Genomic DNA, 21,054 nt, shown 5'->3' with positions numbered 1-21,054 from the left:
CTATTTCATGATAAATATTTCCTTATCCTCCAAACCTTTGTCAGTGTTGCAGAATATAATTCTCCAAGTTCTTCTCTTCTCTAGTTCCTCCCTGAGTAATCTCACAGGTTATGAGCATTCACAAATTTATATTTACCCCATCGATCTCTCACCTCAAATCTAGCCTCTTATATCCACATTTTCAGTATCTTTACCCATTAATATATACTTTCTTAACCAACTCAAATTTAACTTGTTCAAAACTGAACTCCTGGTTCATATATCCCTTAACTGTGCCAAAATCCCGTGTCGCCAAGAGTCATTTTTCTCGAGAAATGGCAATTTCACTTCTCAGCTGTTTAGACCATTAAAAAAAAATCCCGATTCCTCTTAAATCCCCAAATTAATCCTGTGAACTGAATTTCAAAGTAGATGGAGTGCTCCTCATTTCTTACCACTTCATCTACTGCCACACTTGCAGTGATTTCTTCATTGCTGGAGTTATTTGTATCCTAACCAGGTTTCTTGTTTCCGCCCTTGCTCACCTACAACTTATTTCCCACTCAGCAGTCAGAATGACCCTCCTAAAACTGCCTTTTTCCCCTCAAATCAGCGCAAGGGAGGTCCTGGAAATGTTCCGCAGGGTCCTACTCATATTGAATTCCAGCCCTCCTTCACTGCCCACATCTGCTATTATCCCTTGTCTTGTTCCATTTGCTGCATCAGTGGTGCTTAAACAGAAGTGGGCGAGGGGAGAAAGAGGAGATGGTGATTTTGAACTTTTCTTTCTCAGGAATGTTTAGCAACTTCTGGAGACATCTTTGGTTTCTATAACTGAGGGTATATATGGAGGCTTGCTCCTGCAATCTAGTGGGAAGAGGTCAGAGATGCTGCTAAGCATCCTGTCATGCAGTGGTCATTTTGGCACCAGGGACCAGTTTTGTGGAACACAATTTTCTGGGGACAGGAGTGGGGGGTAGTTTTGGGATTAAACTCTTCCACCTCAGATCTTCAGGGCTTTGTTAGAATCTAATGCCACTGCTGATGTGTCAGGAGGTGAAGCTCAGGTGGTAATACTTGCTCACCTGCCATTCATCTCCTACTGTGTAGCCCAGTTCCAAACAGGTCATGGACTATTACCAGCCAGTGACCCAGGGATTGGGGACGCCTGCTATAATGCCTAAGACAAACCCCACAACGTTCATCTCAATCAAAATGTCAATATGCAGATGCTGAGAAACACTGTTACAGCTACAATGATGCCTTTGCAATTCCCATATAAAAAAATATTAAGAGCCCATTAAGAATACCACATTCCCTGGTATTTTCACTAAATATTGCATTTCTCAAGAATATTATTTCATTGGTAGATTTATGCTGTCATTTATTCAGTTATCTCTCAAATATTGCCGCAAAAATCCCTTCTCTGACCATCCTCAAGTACTCTTTATCATGAACCCTACTTTCTTTTCTTTATTACATGGTTAAATACCTAATATATTAGACATTATTTGTATATTTGGTTGTTGTCTGTAAGCTCCATTACAGCAAGGTTTGGTCAATACTATATATTATTTATCCCTAGAACCTTGAACAGTATCTGAAACATGTCAGGAACTGATAAGGTAAATGAATGAATAAACTTTTTATCCAAATGTTATTCATCCCATTCTATTAATTTCCCTGTATCTCAATAATTTCAAACTCCCAAGTTTTAAGGATTTTTTTCTTCCTTCTTTGTCTTATAGTACTTACTGCTTTAACCTGTTAATTAGAATTTGAAAATGATGGTACTTCTATTTTTGCATGAAACTGTCAGAGTTGTTACTAACTCTAACTACTTAGCAGGAAATGACTACCATAAACCACTTGTCCTATGTGGTTTAATAGTTCACTGCTTCATAAAGTATTAGTAAAATTTATCTAAATTATCAAATTCAGCTTCTATATTTGATATTATTTTCCTGGTTGAATAACCGCACTTTTTATGGCAGCATATACTTTGTAAATAAGACTATAACAATCTTTTCTAAAAAATCACAAGCTGTGACAAGCTTGAACTATAAATATTAAATTTAAATTATCAAAAATATCCTTGGTATCAAGAAAAATTGGCTCAGGCTCATCTTTAGAAAGTAAGTTAAATTATATGGGCCATAAAAAAATGTACTCTCTCTTCATACATATTTTGTTTTTATCTATATGACTCAGGAATCTAGAATTCCATATAAATTCTTTCATGTAATAAATGCTATCATTAACAAAATGGACTGAGATTAAATGTGCAGATTACTCCTGACCTTGAGATGAAGAATAATTCTGTAATCCTGGAATGTGTGTGTCCTACTAGAAACAATGGTGCATTTTGAGTCCAGTCTCCTTAAAATGGAAATATTTTATTCTGTGATGAGTTGGGTAGTAATGCCAGAGATCTTTTCCTTTTTTTTTTTTTTTAAGAGATTTTTAGAGATGGGGTCTTACTATGTTGCCCAGGCTGGTCTCAAACTCCTGGGCTCCAGCAATCCTCCCACCTTGGCCTGGCAAAATGCTAGAATTACAGGCTCGAGTCATCCTGGCTGGCCAATGATCTTTTTTCTTTCATATTCTGCATACTTTGTGTGTGTGCATGTACGTATGTGTGTGTATGTGTGTGTGTATTTAAATACATGTACAGTTGGTCCTTGTACAACGTGAGGGCTAGGAATGCCAACCCTTGTGCAGCTGAAAATCTGAAGATGACTTTTGACTCAACCAAAACTTTACTAATAGCCTCCTGTTGACTGGCAGCCTTTCAGATAATATAAACATTTCATTAATACATATTTTGTGTGTTATATGTACTACATCCTGTTTTATTATAATAAAGTAAGCTCAAGATACAAAAGTTAAGAAAATCATAAGAAAGGGAAAATATATTTACTATTTAGTAAATGGAAGTGGATTATCATAAAGGTATTCATCCTTGTTTTCGTCACATTTAGTGGGGTGAGGAGGTGGAAGAAAATCCATGTATAACTGAACCCACAATTTCAAACCTTCATGATTCCAGGATCAATTAGATACTTAGATACACACAAACACATACGCACATAATATTACATATATATATAATACATATATATATAAATATATATATGTATATAAAAGCAAGAAAATAGCAGATAACATATATATATAAATATATATATGTATTATATATATAAATATATATATGTATTATATATATGTTATCTGCTATTTTCTTGCTTTTATTGTCACTTTTATGCTCTTAATAATATACTTTGTAGAGTAGAACATTCTAATGTTGATAAAGTGCAATTCACCATTTGTCTTTACTTTGTGATATGTGTGTGTGTGTGTTTGCACAACCTATTAAGATATCTTTGCCTAACCAATGACCATACGAATTTTCTACTATTTCTTCTTCTAACTCTTAACATTTTAGCTTTTATCTTTCGATATGTGATCCATTTGTAGTTGAGTTTAATTATACAATAGTGAGATTAAAGCATTAATATTCACTTTTTCCCCATTTTTGGATATCCAGAGGTTACCACTTAAAATTTCTTGGAAACTTGATGAAAAATCAATTGACCATATATGTGTATATCTAATTGTTTATTTTGTAATGTTTATTTGATCCATACATTTATTCTCATACCACACTATACACTCTGTGGGTAACTTTGTGTTTATAGTAAACCTTGAAATCAGCATAAAGCCCGTAATTATGCTGATCAAATTCTTTCAGCTCTGGTCATGAGAGTACTTTCAGATTTCTTCTTGTGCAATTTGAACATGCTCTTATCCTTTTCTGACTTCTTTCTTACTTTATTCCTAGTGTCACAGAAATCCTATGTCCATCTTATGTATTCCTCCCCCAGCTATGAAATCAAGAACTGCCTTGAGGAGCTCTAGTTCCTTCTGTTGAAGAATTGTGTATAAAAGCCAGAATAAAGGTACTACAAGTAATTATTGCCACTGGACTGTCATAGATTTTAGGCTTTCTCAGCAGACAGACAGAAAGAGCGACAGTATGCATAGACACAAAAACATATATGTATGTAATACACATGCACACAAAGTTTAGTCTGTATCTATTTATCTGTTTATACAGTTTAAGAACCTTGAATTCATACTAATTTTAATGCTAATTCAACACCACAAAATTATTCTTTTTACATTCTTGATGTGTTACTTCTTTCTTCTATAGAGAGAAACCCGATTATCATTTTCTACGTTTACTTATTTGTTTAACCTAGTGAACACATACAGTAGCTACAGAACTGCTAACCAGTACCCTACATGGAAAAAAATAAGAAAAGTAACTAGGTAGTTAGTTGCTTCCTTAGAGTTTTCTATATATATAATAGCTATACTTATATAGATTTATTTTTTTCTATCTAATCTGTACATGTTTTTCCAGGCTTTATTGACCTATCTAGTATTTCTAAATGATGTTGCATAAGAGTGATGGGAGATGACATCTTTTTTTCTCTTATTTCCAATCTTAGAAGAAAACAGTATAGTCTAATACCAGTAAGTATGTTAGTATGGTAGTTGTTTTACCTATCTGACTGATGCTCATCTTGAAGTTAAAGAAGATCCCTTTTGCTGACTGTTCTTATTATGAATGACTGCTAAATTTTGTCAAATACTTTTTCTTTATCTGTGAAGAGAATCATGTATTTTCTGCTCTAGTCTGTTAGTGTGATAAATTATACTTATAATCAAATATTTAATGAGTTTTTCGTTCCTAAAATAAGTAACACTTAATAAGAATATGTTATCCTTTTTACTCTATTGTTGGTTCAATATGTTAGTTTTTTTCTTAGAACTTTCGTGTTGCTATTTATGAATGATTATACTAGTCTGTAATATTATTTTTTGCAGTGTCTTTGTTTTGATATTAGAATCATGCTGGACCCCAGAAAATGAGTTGGGAAGTATTCTATTCTCTTTATAATTCTGAAAAATATTGTATAGATTTGGTGTTATTTCCTTATTAAACATTTGGTAGAATTAGACCTTGAAACTATCTGTGGCTGCAATTTTTTGAGTGCTTTTAAAATACAAAATCAGTTTTTTAGTAGCCATAAAATTATGTTTTATTTATTTGTACTTGAGTGCGTTTTTGCAGTTTGTGTCTTTCAGGAAACTGGTCCATTGCATCTAAAATTTCAAATTTGTGGGTATGAAGAGTTTTCTTTTTCTGTATTCTCTTATTAACTTGTGAATGCCAGTGGAATAAGTGATGTGTCCTCTTTAATTCCAGACACTGCAATTTCTTTTATTTCTATTTCATGCTTAGTGAGCTAGTCTGGAAATTTATCAATTATATTTATGTTTTAAAATACATGCTTTTGTTTTCATTGATTTTAAAGGCTATTCTTTCAATTTTATTGATTTGTACACTGAATTTTAGTATTTTCTTCCTTCTACTTTGTTGAGGTTTTTTTTTCATGCTTGTTTCTCTAGTTGCTTAAGATGAAGTACAGATTGCTAATTTTTAAATTTTCTCTTCTATTGTAAGCCAGTATGTACATTTTTTTCTATAAAGTATTGCTTTAACTGCACACTACAATTTAGGCATTACATGTTTTTATTTTCATTCAATTAAAGTTATTTTTAGCTTTCTCTTCTAGCTTACTCTTTAACCCATTTGTTATGTTACAGAAAGGAGTTAATATAGCAGGATTTAGAGTACTATTCTTTAAAAAAGCTGCTTGTAAGGTAAGACTTGGCTGATGTTTGAGAACTTGGATTTTGCAAGTCCCCACTATATCCTAATTGATAATGGTGACTCATTGTGCCTATTTTTTAAAATAAAAGCAATGTGGATTATGCTAAATACTTAATTTGACTTTGAGAGCCTAGGATTTGTGGACATTGTAGACAGAATACCCTTATGTGATTGACCTTTCAGTAAAAACCCTGGTTCTGAATTTCTAAGAGCGTTTCTGGTAAACAACATTTTAAACAATTTAACCCTATGGATTTAAATATATTCTGTCTGGCCGATTTGGGAGAGAACTCTTGGATGCTTATGCCTAGTTTTTCTGGTCTTCAACCCATACCCCTTTTGCAAATTTTAATTTGTATCATTTCACTATAATAAATTACAGCCAAAGTTGGTCTATATGCTGAGAATGTGAGTTTTCATAGCAAATCACCATATCTGTGGATATCTTGGGAAGACCAAATATGGGTATTTAAAAGTGTCTCATATCTAGGTCACACTGATGCAAGAGGTGGGCTTTCATGGCCTTGGGCAGCTCAGCCTTTGCGGCTTTTCAGGGTACAACCCCACTGCTAGTATCAATTTACTGTATTCATCTGTTCTTACACTGCTAATAAAGATACACCCAAAAGAGGGTAATTTATAAAGGAAAGAAGTTTAATTGACGCATACTTAAGCATAGCTGGGGAGGCCTCAGGAAACTTACAATCATGGCAGAAGGGGACGCAAACATGTTTACTTTATGTGGCAGCAGCAAGAAGTGCCAAGCAAAGGGTGAAAAGCACCTTATTTAACCATTACATGTTGTGAGAGCTCACTATCATGAGAACAGCAGCATGGGGTAACCACTCCCATGACTCAATAAAATTCAAAATGAGACTTGTGTGTGGACACAGCCAAAATGTATCAGCCATACAATATCTTAGTTGAGATATGCTAGGCTTGCCCACTGTAAGTCTTAGCTTGCTTTTAATTTTACAGGCTAATTGGTGGAAGGGACTTGCCTTGTCTCAGATGAGACTTTGGACTTCGACTTTCGGATTAATGCTGCAATGAGGTCAGATTTCAGGGGACTGTGGGAAAGGCAAGATTCTGTTTTGAAATGTAAGGACATGAGATTTGGAAAGGGCCAGGGGCAGAATGATACGGTTTACCTGTGCTCCCACCCAAACCTCATCGTGAATTGTAGTCCCATAATCCCCACATGTCATGGAAAGGGCTTGGTGGGAGGTAATTGAATAATGGGGGTGGTTACCTCCATGCTGTTCTTCTTGTGATAGTGAGTTCTCATAAGATCTGATGGTTTTATAAGGGTTTTTTCCCCATTTTGTTTAAAATATGTATATTTTAAACCCTAGAGCAACAATTAACATTGTAAAAAGAGGTTTATAAGTTAATAGTAAAGATAAAATAAAATCATAAAAAGTGCTTCATTTAAATAAGTTAATGCAGAAAAATAAGTCATACAAATAATCTCACCTTTATATAGTTCTTATATGCCATATTTACCTATACTTTAAAATACTTTTATATGTATATAATTATATAATATTTAATATTTGGTTCTTATAAACAGCACATATTTGAGTCTGACCTAGGTATATTTTCTAACATCCATGAAATCACGGTAGACAAAATATGTGAGCTTACAACTAGCATTGAATCTCAAACTCTTCATAGTTTATAAAATACCTCTGATTGGGAGGCCGAGGCGGGTGGATCACAAGGTCGAGAGATCGAGACCATCCTGGTCAACATGGTGAAACCCCGTCTCTACTAAAAATATAAAAAATTAGCTGGGCATGGTGGCGCGTGCCTGTAATCCCAGCTACTCAGGAGGCTGAGGCAGGAGAATTGCCTGAACCCAGGAGGTGGAGGTTGCGGTGAGCCGAGATTGCGCCATTGCACTCCAGCCTGGGTAACAAGAGCGAAACTGCGTCTAAAAAAAAAAAAAAAAAAAAAAAAAAAATACCTCTGAATAGCTTCCTTCTCTCCAATAATATGCCCTGAAAGTCTAGCTGCTTCATGGTCCCTGAACACTGGTTACTATCTTTTTATCTTAATGAGCCCACCCTTATCTTCCTGGTTTTTCCTTTTCTGTATTACGGTTCAGGAAATGCCTTGATGTAGACAGCTGGTGTGATTATACAGCTGGTCTCCTGTTTGCCATCACTCAGGCTCAGAGCCCCGCATTGCTTGTTATCTTTGGTCTAAAAATTATGAAATCATTATTTTATTTTCTACAGTTTTCTACTTTTTTAATGTCAGAGGGATAGATGTAGGACCTGTTGCTTTTTGACCTAAAAAAAGTATTAACACTATCATTCCATGACATGACTAGAACAGTCAAACTTTACCTCCACTTACCCCTCTTGATTTTTATATAATTTTATTAAACATGTATTTTAAACATTTCAAGACATTAAAATTATTGTTTTGTATAGTTAATATTTACTCACTTATATTTACCTATCTTCTTACTTTTGTTGAATTTCTATTACTTTTTGCATTCTCATGTATAAAGTAGGAATTTTAGGAAAAAAAAGGAAGGATAGAAGGAAGATGAGTAATGGAAGAAACAAACGGAAAAAGGCATATTCTTCTAATTTTCACTCAGTATAACTCAAATTTTACCAAAAATTATGCAAGTGGAATTTTAAGCAAAAGAATTGTTGGTGAAATTTTATAAATATTTACCTTTGAGATTAGTGATTTTGAAGTTAACCACATCATCAATGGTTTGGGCTTACTGTAAATATTCATTGAAAGAAGTCATTCCTAACATTGAGTTAAACATATGGAAAAATTATGCAAAAACACATAACTATAATTCTATCCCTGAAAACCCTAAAGACTGCCCAAAGTCTCCTGGAACTGGCAAATGACTTCAGTAAAGTTCAAGATACGGAATCAATGTACAAAAATTGGTAGCAGTTCTATTCACCAATAACATTCAAACTGAGAGCCAAATCAAGAATGCAGTCCCATTTACAGGGACCACACACACAAAAGCACCTAGCAATACATCTAGCCAATGAGGTGAAAAATCTCATTAAAGAGAACTACAAAACTCTCCTGAAAGAATCATAGATGACACAAACAAATGGAAAAACTTTTCATGCTCATGGATTGGAAGAATTAATACTGTTAAAATGGCCATACACTTAAAGCAATCTACATATTCAATGTTATTCCTGTCAAACTACCAACATCATTTTTCAAAGAACTGAATATACTATTCTAAAATTCATATGGAACCAAAACAAGCACAAATAACCAAAGAAACTCTAAGCATAATAAACAAAGCTGGAGGCATCACACTACCTGACTTCAAATCATACTATAGAGCTACAGCAACCAAAACAGCATGGTATTGATACAGCAACAGACACATGGACCAATGGAACAGAATGGAGAACCTAGAAAAGAAGCCACACAGCTACAGCCATCTGATCTTTGACAAAGTTGTCAAAAGTAAGCAATGGGAAAAGGACTTCCTATTCAATAAATGATGCTGGAACAACTGGCTAGTCATATATAGAAAAATAAAACTCAACCCCTGCCAATCACCATATACAAAACAAACTCGGGATGGATTAAATATTTAAATGTAAGACTGCAAACTGTAAAAATGCTAGAAGAAAGCCTAGGAAACACCATTCTGAATATCAGCCTTGGCAAACAATATATGACTAAGTCCTCAGAAACAACTGAAACAAACCCAAAATTAATAAGTGTGACCTAATTAAACTAGAAACCCAAAAATTATCAAGTGTGACCTAATTAAACTAAAGAGCTTCTTAATGGCTATTTCCCTCTCTCTGTCTGTCTCTCTCTCTCAGCACTAAACAGACAACTTAAAGAATAGGAGAAAATATTTCAGACTATATATCTCACAAGGCCTAATATCTAGAATCTATAAGGTACTTCAACAAATCAGCATGCAAAATACAAATAGCCCCAGTAAAAAGTTGGATAAGATATGCCAACAGTGAACAATGTGAAAAGAAAATTAAAAAGTCATCCATTTACAAATAGCCACACATAAAATTAAATGTCTAGAAATTAACCAAAATGAAAGATCTCTATAACGAAAACTATAAAACAGTGATGAAAGAAGTTGAAGAGGATACAAACAAAATGTAAAAGAATTTCCTATTAATGAATTGGAAGAGTCAATATTGTTAAAATGCCCATACTATCCAAAGCAATCCACAGGTCCAATGCAATTTCTATCAAAGTACCAATGATATTCTCCACAGAAATAGAAAAAAAAAATCCTAAAATTTATATGGAACCACAGAAGACCCAAAAGCAAAAGCTATCCTAAGCAAAAAGAATAAAACTGGAGTTATCACATTACCTGATTTCAAATTACACTACAGAGCTACAGGTAACCAATACAGTATAATCCTGGCACAAAAAAAGACATATGGACCAGTGAAACAGAACAAAAAACCTAGAAACAAATCTTCACACATACAGTGAACTTATCTTTGACAAAGATGTCAAGAACATACACTGGGGAAAAACAGTCTCTTCAATAAATGGAGCTGGGTCAACTGGATATCCATATGTAGAACAGTGAAACTAGACTCCTATTTCTCACCATATACAAAAATAATATAAAAATGTATTAAAGACTTAACAGCTAAGTGCAAACTAGGAAACTACTACAGGAAAACATTAGGGAAAATTTCCAGGACACTGATGTAGGCAAAAATGTCTTGAGCAATACCCCACAAACACAGGCAACTAAAGCAGACATGGACAAATGGGATAATATTGGGTTAAAAAGCTTCTGCACAGCAAAGAATACAATCAACAAAATGAAGAGACAGCCTACAGAATGGTAGAAAATATTTTCAAACTACCTCTCTGACAACAAATTAATTACCAGAATATACATGGAATTCAAACAACTCTATAGAAAAAAATCTAATAATCCAATCAAAATGGGCAATTGATCTGAATAGACATTTCTCAAAAGAAGACATAGAAATGGCAAACGGACATATGAAAAGGTGCTCCAGATTACTGAACTGCAGAGAAACAAAAATCAAAACTATAATATCATCTTACCCCTGTTAATTGGCTTATATCTGAAAGACAGGCAATAACAAATGCTGGCGAGGATATGGAGAAAAATGAACCCTTGTACACTGTTGGTTGGAATGTGTATTATTACAACCACTGTGTAGAACAGTTTCACTATTTCTCCAAAAACTAAAAATTGAATTACCATATGATTCAATGATCCCACTGCTAGATATATCCCCAAAGGAATCAGTATATTGAAGCGATATCTGAACTTATATGTTTGTTGCAGCACTGTTTACAATAACTGAGATTTGGAGGCAATTTAAGTGTCCATCACCAGATAGATAAATAAAATGTGGTACATATATACAATGGAGTAATAGTCATAAAGGGAATGAGATCCAATTATTTGCAATGCCATGGATGTAACTGGAGATCATTATGTTGAGTGAAATACACCAGGGCATAGAAAGACAAATGTCTCATACTCTCCCTTATTTGTGGGATCTAAAAATCAGAACAGTTGAATTCACAGATGTAGAGAATACAGGAATGATTACCAAAGGCTGGGAAGGGTAGCAGGGGGTGGGAAGGGAGGTGGAGATGGTTAATGGGTACAAAAACTAGAAAGAATGAATGAGACCTACGATTTGATAGCACAATGGAGTGACTATAGTCAATAATAACCATTGTACATTTTACAATAACTTAAAGAGTGTATTTGGATTTTTTGTAATATGAAGGATAAATGCTTGAGGGGATAGATACCTTATTTTTCATGATATACTTATTTCATATTGCATGCCTATATTAAAAATCTCAGGGACCTCATAAATATATACAGCTACTGTCCACCCACAAATATATTTTCTAAATAAATAAATAGTATTTTACCAAACTCCCAAAAAGTGGCCAAAGCTCATGAGCAGATACGTCTCAAAAGAAGACATGCAAACAGCCAACAAACATATGAAAAAATGTGTAACATCAGTAATAATCAGAAAAATGCAATTAAAAACCATAATGAGATACTACCTCACACCACTCAGAATGGCTACTAAAATCAAAACAAATACATGCTGTTGAGGCTGTGGAGAAAAGGGAATGCTTACACACTGATGGTGAGAATATAAATTAGTTTAGACTCTGTGAAAAGCAATTTGGAGCTTTCTCAAATAACTTACCACGGAACTAGCATTTGACCCAGCAATTCCAATCCCTGGGTATATACTCACAAGAAAATAAATCATTCTACCAAAAAGATACATGCACGCCTGTATTTATTCCAACACTATTCACAATGGCAAAGATACGAATCCAACCCAGATACCCATTAATGGTGGACTGGAGAAAGAAAATATAGTACATATACATAATGGAAGACTCTGCAGCTGTAACAAAGAATTAAATCCTATCTTTTGTAGCAACATGGATGCAATGGGAGGCCATAATCCTCAGTGAATTAAGGCAGGAACAGAAAACCAAATACCAAATGTTCTCACTTACAAGTGTGAACTAACCACTGAGTACTCATGAATATAAAGATGGTAACAGCAGATACTGGGGACTACTAGAGAGGGAGTCAAGGGTTGAAAAACCATCTTTTAGGAGCTATGCTCATTTCCTGGCTGTTGGGTTCCACTGTACCCCAAACCTTAGCACCATGCAATATACCCATGTAAGTAACCTGCACATGCACTCCCTAATCTAAATAAAAGTTAAGTGAAACTATGCTTTTTAAATAATTTTATCTATATGTGTTAAATGTGATCATATAGAGGCAATATATTAGGCTTGATCACTTTTCAAGGACAATGCCAGGTCCAGTAACATGTGTAAGATATAAAGAAACTGCTCATTAAACTGTGTGTTACTGAGACTGCTCTGTGTTTTATATATATTATATATATAATTTATATTATGTATATTATAAATATATGTAACGTATATATGATATATATTATATATATTTATGTATATTATATATAATATACATAAATATATTACATATATTTATGTATATTATATATAAATTATATAAATATACAAATTATATAAATATATTTCTATATATTTTAAATAAAAATATAAATATATCTATATAATTATAATATATACTATATAATATATAGTATATAAATATATATGAATATATATCTTACATATTTATATTTATATATAAAACATATAAATATAAATAAAATTTTGTTATATATATTTTTAATATATTTATATAAATTATAAATATATATATTCATATAAATTATAAAATATATATATATATATTTTTTTTTATTGCATTTTAGGTTTTGGGGTACATGTGATGAACATGCAAGATTGTTGCATAGGTACACACATGGCAGTGTGCTTTGCTGCCTTCCGTCCCCTCACCTGTATCTGTCATTTCTCCCCATGCTATCTCTTCCCACCTCCCCACCCCCCGCCCCTCCCCCATTTCCCCCCAACAGACCCCAGTGTGTAGTGCTCCCCTCCCTGTGTCCATGTGTTCTCATTGTTCAACACTAAAATATATTTTTATAAATTATATATAAATTACATAATTATATAAAAATAATATATAAATTTATATATTTCTATTTATAAATATATATAGTATTCATAAATGTTTATAGTATTTATATAAATATATATTTATATATAAAACAGAGCAGTCTCAGGAACACACAGTTTAATGAGCAGTTTATATATATTATTATATACAATGGTATATAATATATATATATATACATAATAATATATATATTATTGCACTTTAGGTGCTGGGGTACATGTGTAGAACATGCAGGATTGTTGCATAGGTACATACATGGCCATGTGGTTTGTTGCCTCCATCCCCCGTCACCTATATCTGACATTTCTCCCCATGTTATCCCTCCCCAACTCCCTATTCCCTGCTGTCCCTCCCCCATTCCCCCCAATAGACCTCAGTGTGTGATGCTCCCCTCCCTGTGTCCATGTGTTCTCATTGTTCAACACCCGCCTATGAATGAACATATGTGGTGTTTGATTTTCTGTTCTGTGTCAGTTTGCTGAGAATGATGGTTTCTCAAGACCGCTGGTGATTTTATTTTGCTCTTGTGTAAGGATTTCCCTCTGCCACTAAGGTTAGAGTGCAGTGGCCTAATCATGGCTCACTGCTGCCTCAACCTCCTGGGCTCAAGCAATCCTTCTGCCTTAGCCTCCTGAGTAGTTAGGTATGGCAGGCATATGCCACTATCCCCAGCTAATTAAAAAAAAAAAAAATCTAGAAATGAGTTCTCACTATGACGCCAGCCTGGCCTTGAACTTTTGGCCTTATGCAATCCTCCTACCTAGGTCTCCCAAAGTGCTAGAATTACAGGTATGAGCAACTGTACCCAACCAATGACCCGATTTAACAACAATGGAAAAACAGTAGAAAAATATGACAAAATGTATCAGAGCTATATCAATGATGCAGTAAGTAATATAAGTTAAAAATCATATTTACTACACAGTATCATGCACAACTAAGATTCTTGGCAATATATTGATTTTTTTGCAACAAATATGGTATAATCATGCTAATCTGAATTCGTTTTACAACAAGATACAATAATATAATACCTGATAGTTTCACATGAATTATACATGTAATTACAAATAACTATTTTGATTTTGATTATAACTTCTACTTAATTGATTTCTTAAATTGGGAATTTAAAACCTAGTTCATTTTGGAGAGGCTGTAGTTGAGCAGATAATTTTAAATTCCAAGGGTTTGCTTCACCAGAGACCTTTGTAAATATATTTTTATTATTACAAGGAAAAGAGGAAAAGCATTTTCTGCATTATAAGGATATTTTTAGCATAACCTAAAAACAGACACAAAACCAAAACAAAACCCCATTTCACTATTGTTCTTTAATACCCATTATTGTCTTTAATAGAGGAATTTAAAAATAATAATGAAATAATTGAGAACACTTTAAACAGTTCCTACTACTCATCTATCTTTCATAAAGAATAGACTCATTGGACACAGACTAAAACGGCTAATTTAGTAATATCTATGTTTCCCTAGTGCATAAATTAATCTTTAGAAATAAGTCAGGTCCTTGATAGTAACAAACTCTCAGGTCCACTGAGATCTCTTTTTATAAACTATTGTTGTATTATTAAAAGATGCATGGAAGACCCAAAGAATTAATTTAACCTTCAATATGTCATAGCTACTCCTGAGAATATACACATCGATTAGTGGAATATGACTGACAATAAGTAATTTCTTATTTTCTGGTTTCCACCGACTATTCTAGCTTAAACAATTGTGCTCTAGCATCCTTCCTAGAGTTATCCTCATATTAAAATTTGACTCTCTTAGTTTTCTTAAGTTACATTTTAAAAATGTTATTTATTTTGTCATATGCTTAAAATGCTTGACAAGGAAAATATGAGATTAGAATGCTAAGATGACTTTGGTTTTGTTTGTCTAGGTCTTTTTGTCATATAATTAACTCCAGTTAATTGAGGACATTTGGTGTTCATGCGATAAACTGAAAAAGACTACGATCCACAGCTTCTCTGGTATCTTAAATAATATCCACTCATTATTTGACCATGTCAAGACAAAAGTATAGCCCTAAAATCATATTCTATTCCTGATTTGCTAAAATAGTTGAAAGACTATAAACTTTTGGATAAACCAGATAATTTAGATGAATGTACCCAGAATCACTTTGTTGAATTTCTGCAACTACAGCAAGACAAATATGAGGTATCATTGTCTTTTGGATTATTATGGCTTCATAATTTAAAGAACAAAGGCAAATTTTCAGTCAAAAACAAAAAACGAATTTCAAACTCTGATTCACTATTAGAATGCTAAATTATATATTGATGCAGAAAGCTCAATTTGATTCCCTAATATACCACCCCCACTGTTGGAAGCTGAGTACCTTCCTAAAAGTTTGAGTTCAGGCAAAAATTTAGGCATGCATTTTAGCAGAAAGAGAATTGTGCTTTCATAGTCATTGTTTGGACAAAACTGAGACTAAGAGTATGGATAATTCATGTAGATGGCGTTTATGAGATTGTATTAAATACGAACATATTTTTCATGCAAACTTAAGTATTTGCGCCCATTTTTGTGTCAGCATGAATCCCTGGTCTTCATGTTTAATATTTTTAAATCTTGTAAAATGATTTTTTCCCAAGCACAGCAAATTGGCTCAATGCTTGATTTCTATTACTGTGATGGCCATTAGTCATGTTTGATTTGCAAAACTTCTTGATCACTTCCAGATCTATAAAAAAAACACTGCTGACAGGCCACCAAGTCAAAACTCCCACTCATTATTAACATGTCTTACCAGATGTCCCCGGTAATGTTATGACTGCAAAATGTTCCGTTTTCTAATTTGAGAATAGAAGGATGTTAACTCTCTGTATATAAGGCAAAGGAAGGGATGTGCAGGGGAAAATTTTAAAAAGTTGTTCCCATCATTGTAATGTTTTGCCTTGCAGCTAACTGAGATCAAAATCTTTAAAGATTAAGGAAAAAATTGGCTATTATAAAAAAATAAAATTCATGGTTTCAATGCTTTCTAAAAATAATCCTTTGCATTTCCTAACTTACTAGTCCTTCCATTAGATGCTGATGGAAAGTCCACAGCGGTGCTTCTTTTGAGATCAGTGTATATGTTAATAGTTACCTATCTGACAAAGCCAAGGTTATATTCTTCCACAAAACAAATGTAGAATTGATGGATGTTTTCTTAAAGTAACCTATGAAAATCTATTCTAATTATTTAATTTTTCAAGGGTTCAAGAAAAAAAACACTGCATTATAGAAATCCAAGAATCAGAGAATATTAAAAGAGTTGGTCTTTTTTTTCCAAGTTGACCAATACACGAATAGGCTTTAGAGATTTGTAAACCACCTAGAATTTCTAATTTTCCTTATTCCTGAGAGTCACTCTTATTTCACAGGGCAAGCAAAGGGGAACAATTATGTATTTAATGTGATTTGGAATGATTTGGTGGAATGAAATAGAACATGTATCTTTTTATTCCTGTGCATACTTTAGTTAATTCTGAATGATTTTAGTTAGGTTTTGCTCAATGGATAAATATAAAAAATAACATATGGAGATTGAAACAAATGGTTTAAGTATGGTTAAGAGGAAATTAGACACTTTTATTGCAATAGGATATTACACTCAAAATGGATTAAGAGAACAAGGAGCAGGGAAGCAGGTGAAGCTGATTTATCCTGTGGACACAGGAGCAAGGGGGAAGTGGCTGTTTTCTACCGTGTAATTCCTTATGTCTCACTGGAAGAACCAACATCAGAAGATAATCACATACAGTCATGGAAATGGTAGCAGCTGCATTTTGGCAACTTGGCATGTAAGTTACTAGCTCTATTCAGGTCATGTATGCATGAATTCATGATAAATTTGAGATTAAAAGATTGTCAACAGTTTCTGGTTGGAATACCTAAGGAACACTGTCAAAGTTAATGCAAAAGACAACACTGTCCAAGGGTTCTAAATTCAAATAAATCCAGACTTTTAGATCATATTAATAAATAGTACAGGGGATATACATCTACAGAGAACAGGACATTCATAACTATCCCAATTTCTCAATTTCTCAAATAGGTTATATTTTCTTTAAGTTTCACTTACTGGGTCTAGCATAATTCCAAACTGAAACAGCTGTAAATCGTATATAATTGGGTCAGAGCGTTTTGTTGTCAGTATTCTTAGTTGCTTGCATTGGCTTATGAAAAGGTCATTATGAGAGAAGGGATCTGAATAGCAACAAGATTCCAGCTGGTTAGCTATTATTTTAATTATGCAATGGAATCAGCTGTTTTCATGCCAATATCTGAAGTTACTTATGAAAAAGTTATTCAGAGACTATGAAGACAGACTTTTTGGATTCCTTTTATTTCACATCACTAACCCATAATTACAAACCTTTCTGTATGTTTAAAACTTATTGTCAATTACGTTCATATATATATATACATATTCTCTCAACAGTATTTGTTGTGGGCCTGTGTTGTACCTGGCACTCCATGTATTCTCTCTCCTTAAATAATTGATTGTCTATTTGAGAGATAAAATATACAATGATTATAAAGCATAATAGAAAACCCTCTTAGTATATAATTCTATATCAGCTCCTTTATAGATTTTTTGGTTTTGTTTTATTTTTATTTTTTAAATATTTTAAAGATAGGGTCTTGTTGTATCATCCAGGCTCGAGTGTAGTAGCATGATTACAGCTCACTACATCCTTGACTCCTCAGCCTTGACCTCCTGGGTTCAAGCTATCCTTCCACTTCAGCTTCCCAAGTAGCTATGACCACAGGCATGCACCACCACACATTGTAATTAAAAAATATATATATAGATATTTTTTAATTTACATTTTTATATTTATATATATAGTAGAGGCTGGGTCTCACTATCTTGCCCAAGCCAGTCTCAAACTCCTGGGCTTGAGCAATCCTCCCTCCCTGGCTTCCCAAAATGCTTGGATTATCCGTGTGAGTCACCTCTACATTTGTTAAAAGCTCAGTGATTACAATCCAGAAAAATCAAGGATTTTTATGTTATATTTTCTGTTTGTTCTCACCTATAATACTCAAGCTTGCATTTTTTTCTAATCTTCAGAAAGGAAAAAGATGAAAAACAAAACACATGCCTTCCTTTAATTCATTTTACTAAGCTTTGAGGTGTTGCTCTGTGAATTCCATTAACTTTACAAATTAAAGTTAACTTGATCACATATGCCAGCAATTAAGGTGTAGGAGGTTTATAAGGTTTAGATTAAGAATGGCAGAAAAAATTGGTATATTTTACAAATCAATTCAGTAAACAGCTAATTGGGAGGAAAGGCTTGAATCTGGGGGCTTAAAATTTAGGTAACAATTGCTTTGGGAGCGGTGGGCAGAACAGAAGGTGCCTTATGTATATGAATATAGAAATGTATTAGATAAAAAATTACAAGTAGAGTTAAAAGTTTTCATAGGAATTAAAAATTATTATATTTCTATGCATTATATTTCTCCACTTAATTTGATCAAGCTAATGTGAAGGAATTAACTACTAAATGAAAATAGAAAAATAATAAGATGTGGGGATTTTGTTCTTTGAGCATGTAGATATTATTAATCTCCATGGGGGCTTACACTAGTAAGTGCTATAGATCACAACCAGTTCTATTTAATTCTTGTTAATTTTATTTTATTTTCAGAGCTGCTGCTTCTCAGATTGTTTAGAAATGTATGGTTATGTGGGGGAGGACAGAGTATCACAGCTATAACATTAAACACAGGCATGTACATTCTTGGAACTCACAAAACACAAAAATGCGCCGAAGCAGCTGGAGTGTTCTTTTTTTCCTGATAGCTAGTTAGAAGACAGGAGGATGCGCAAAATTGGCAGTTGGATGAGATTAACAAAAGCAGAGTAATTCGTGCAAAGAATTTATTGTGAAGTAGGTCTGAGACTGGCAAGTGCCATCCCATTTTACCTCTCTTGGCAGTGCACTGATTTTAAAATATAAGTGACTAGATACACAAAATGTTGTTTGTTAGCTCCTCAAAAGACATTTCATATTTACTTAAATGTGTATATGCTCTTGCTTTAACCAAGCCCCATAGGAGAAATATGGGTAACTATTGATATTTAATTTGATATACCGGTTTGTCATAAATAGTTTGGTTTTATGGTTTCCTGAATTTGTACGTGGTAAAAAAAAAATGCAACAGTAGAAACTCATTTTTTGGTACAAATTAGCTTGACAGTATATTCAATAGAAGTTTAGAAAAATAGATACAAATTTCTGAAATGTAATTACTAGCAATTTATCTTAGCAACTTTGACAGAAGATTTAACTAAACGAAAAAGTGACAAAGGTCTTGACCATTCACGGATAAATAAAATTTTGATGTTATTAATACAATTTAACTACCTTTACATCACTTACATACCTACTAACCACCTCAAAATTGGGATGTTGTCTAAATTAGAAATTACATAAATCATGAATTTAGCTAGTGTGGATTTTCATACAAGGTGGGAGCTGGCTCACTGAGCCTGAATATTCCACTGCCCTTTCAAATGGGGTAATCGTGGCAACACAGAATGCATGTGCCATTCAAATGCCATACAACTTAGTATGAGTCAAAGTTTTGCCAGTCCTGAAGATACATGGGGTCCTGAAAACAAAATACAAATATTAAAAAATAAATAGGATTGAAACCTCAAACCTACTGGGTCTCATTAACATACAAAGTATGGGTGGCTTATAGTTTGCTCCTATGATATACCCTATATGAAGCAGTTGCTCAGGACGAGTGAAATTGTTTGGAGCCAAAATGTGAGTTCAGGAAAGGGGTTTACTCTGAAAATTTTAATATCAGTATCTTTTTCCATTTTTGCTGCTATTGACTATGTTGATTCATGTTTCTTATCTGGACAATAAATGTCTTGCTTTTTTTTCACTTTTCTTTCCTTGTTTTTTGGTACTCTAAACATTATGTGTAAAAATTATAGACACGGAAGTAAATTATATATAAAAACATAATCTCAGGAGGATAGAATGTTTTGTAGTTATCCTTGAAGAGGTCCTTCACAAACCTTGTTGGTTGCATTCTTAGGTATTTTATTCTCTTTGTAGCAATTGTGAATGGGAGTTCACTCATGATTTGGCTCTCTGTTTGTCTGTTATTGATGTATACGAATGTTTGCAGGAAAAACTATTCAAGACATAGGCATGGGCAAGGACTTCATGACTGAAACACTAAAAGCAATGGCAACAAAAGCCAAAATAGACAAACGGGATCTAATTAAACTTAAGAGCTTCTGCACAGCAAAATAAACTATCATTAGAGTGAATCAGCAACCAATAGAATGAGGGAAAATATTTTTGCAATCTACCCATCTCACAAAAGGCTAATATCCAGAGTCTACAAAGAATAAACAAATTTACAAGAAATAAACCAACAACCCCATCAAAAAGTGGGCAAAGGATATGAACAGACAGTTTTCAAAAGAAGACATTTATGCAGCCAAGAAACATAAAAAAAATGCTCATTATCACTGGTCATTAGAGAAATAGAAATCAGAACCACATTGAGATACCATCTCATGTCAGTTAGAATGGTGATCACTAAAAAATCTGGAGATAACAGATGCTGGAGAGGATGTGGAGAAACAGGAATGCTTTTACACTGTTGGTAGGAGTGTTAATTAGTGCAATAATTGTGGAAGACCATGAGGTGATTCCTCAAGGAT

General features: G+C 33.5%; 1 long non-coding RNA gene across 1 annotated transcript in view; it reads right to left on the bottom strand.

Annotated features, from left to right (window-relative positions):
• The window catches only part of LOC141585374 (uncharacterized), a 363,384-nt gene that overhangs the window by 26,038 nt on the left and 316,292 nt on the right, over nt 1-21,054 (bottom strand). The window lies entirely within an intron of this gene.

The sequence above is a fragment of the Saimiri boliviensis genome, chromosome 8 (genome assembly GCF_048565385.1).
Source record: "Saimiri boliviensis isolate mSaiBol1 chromosome 8, mSaiBol1.pri, whole genome shotgun sequence".
Lineage (NCBI taxonomy): Eukaryota > Metazoa > Chordata > Mammalia > Primates > Cebidae > Saimiri > Saimiri boliviensis.
The sequence above is the reverse complement of the archived record's forward strand: the minus strand, read 5'-3'. Positions and strand labels throughout refer to the sequence as shown.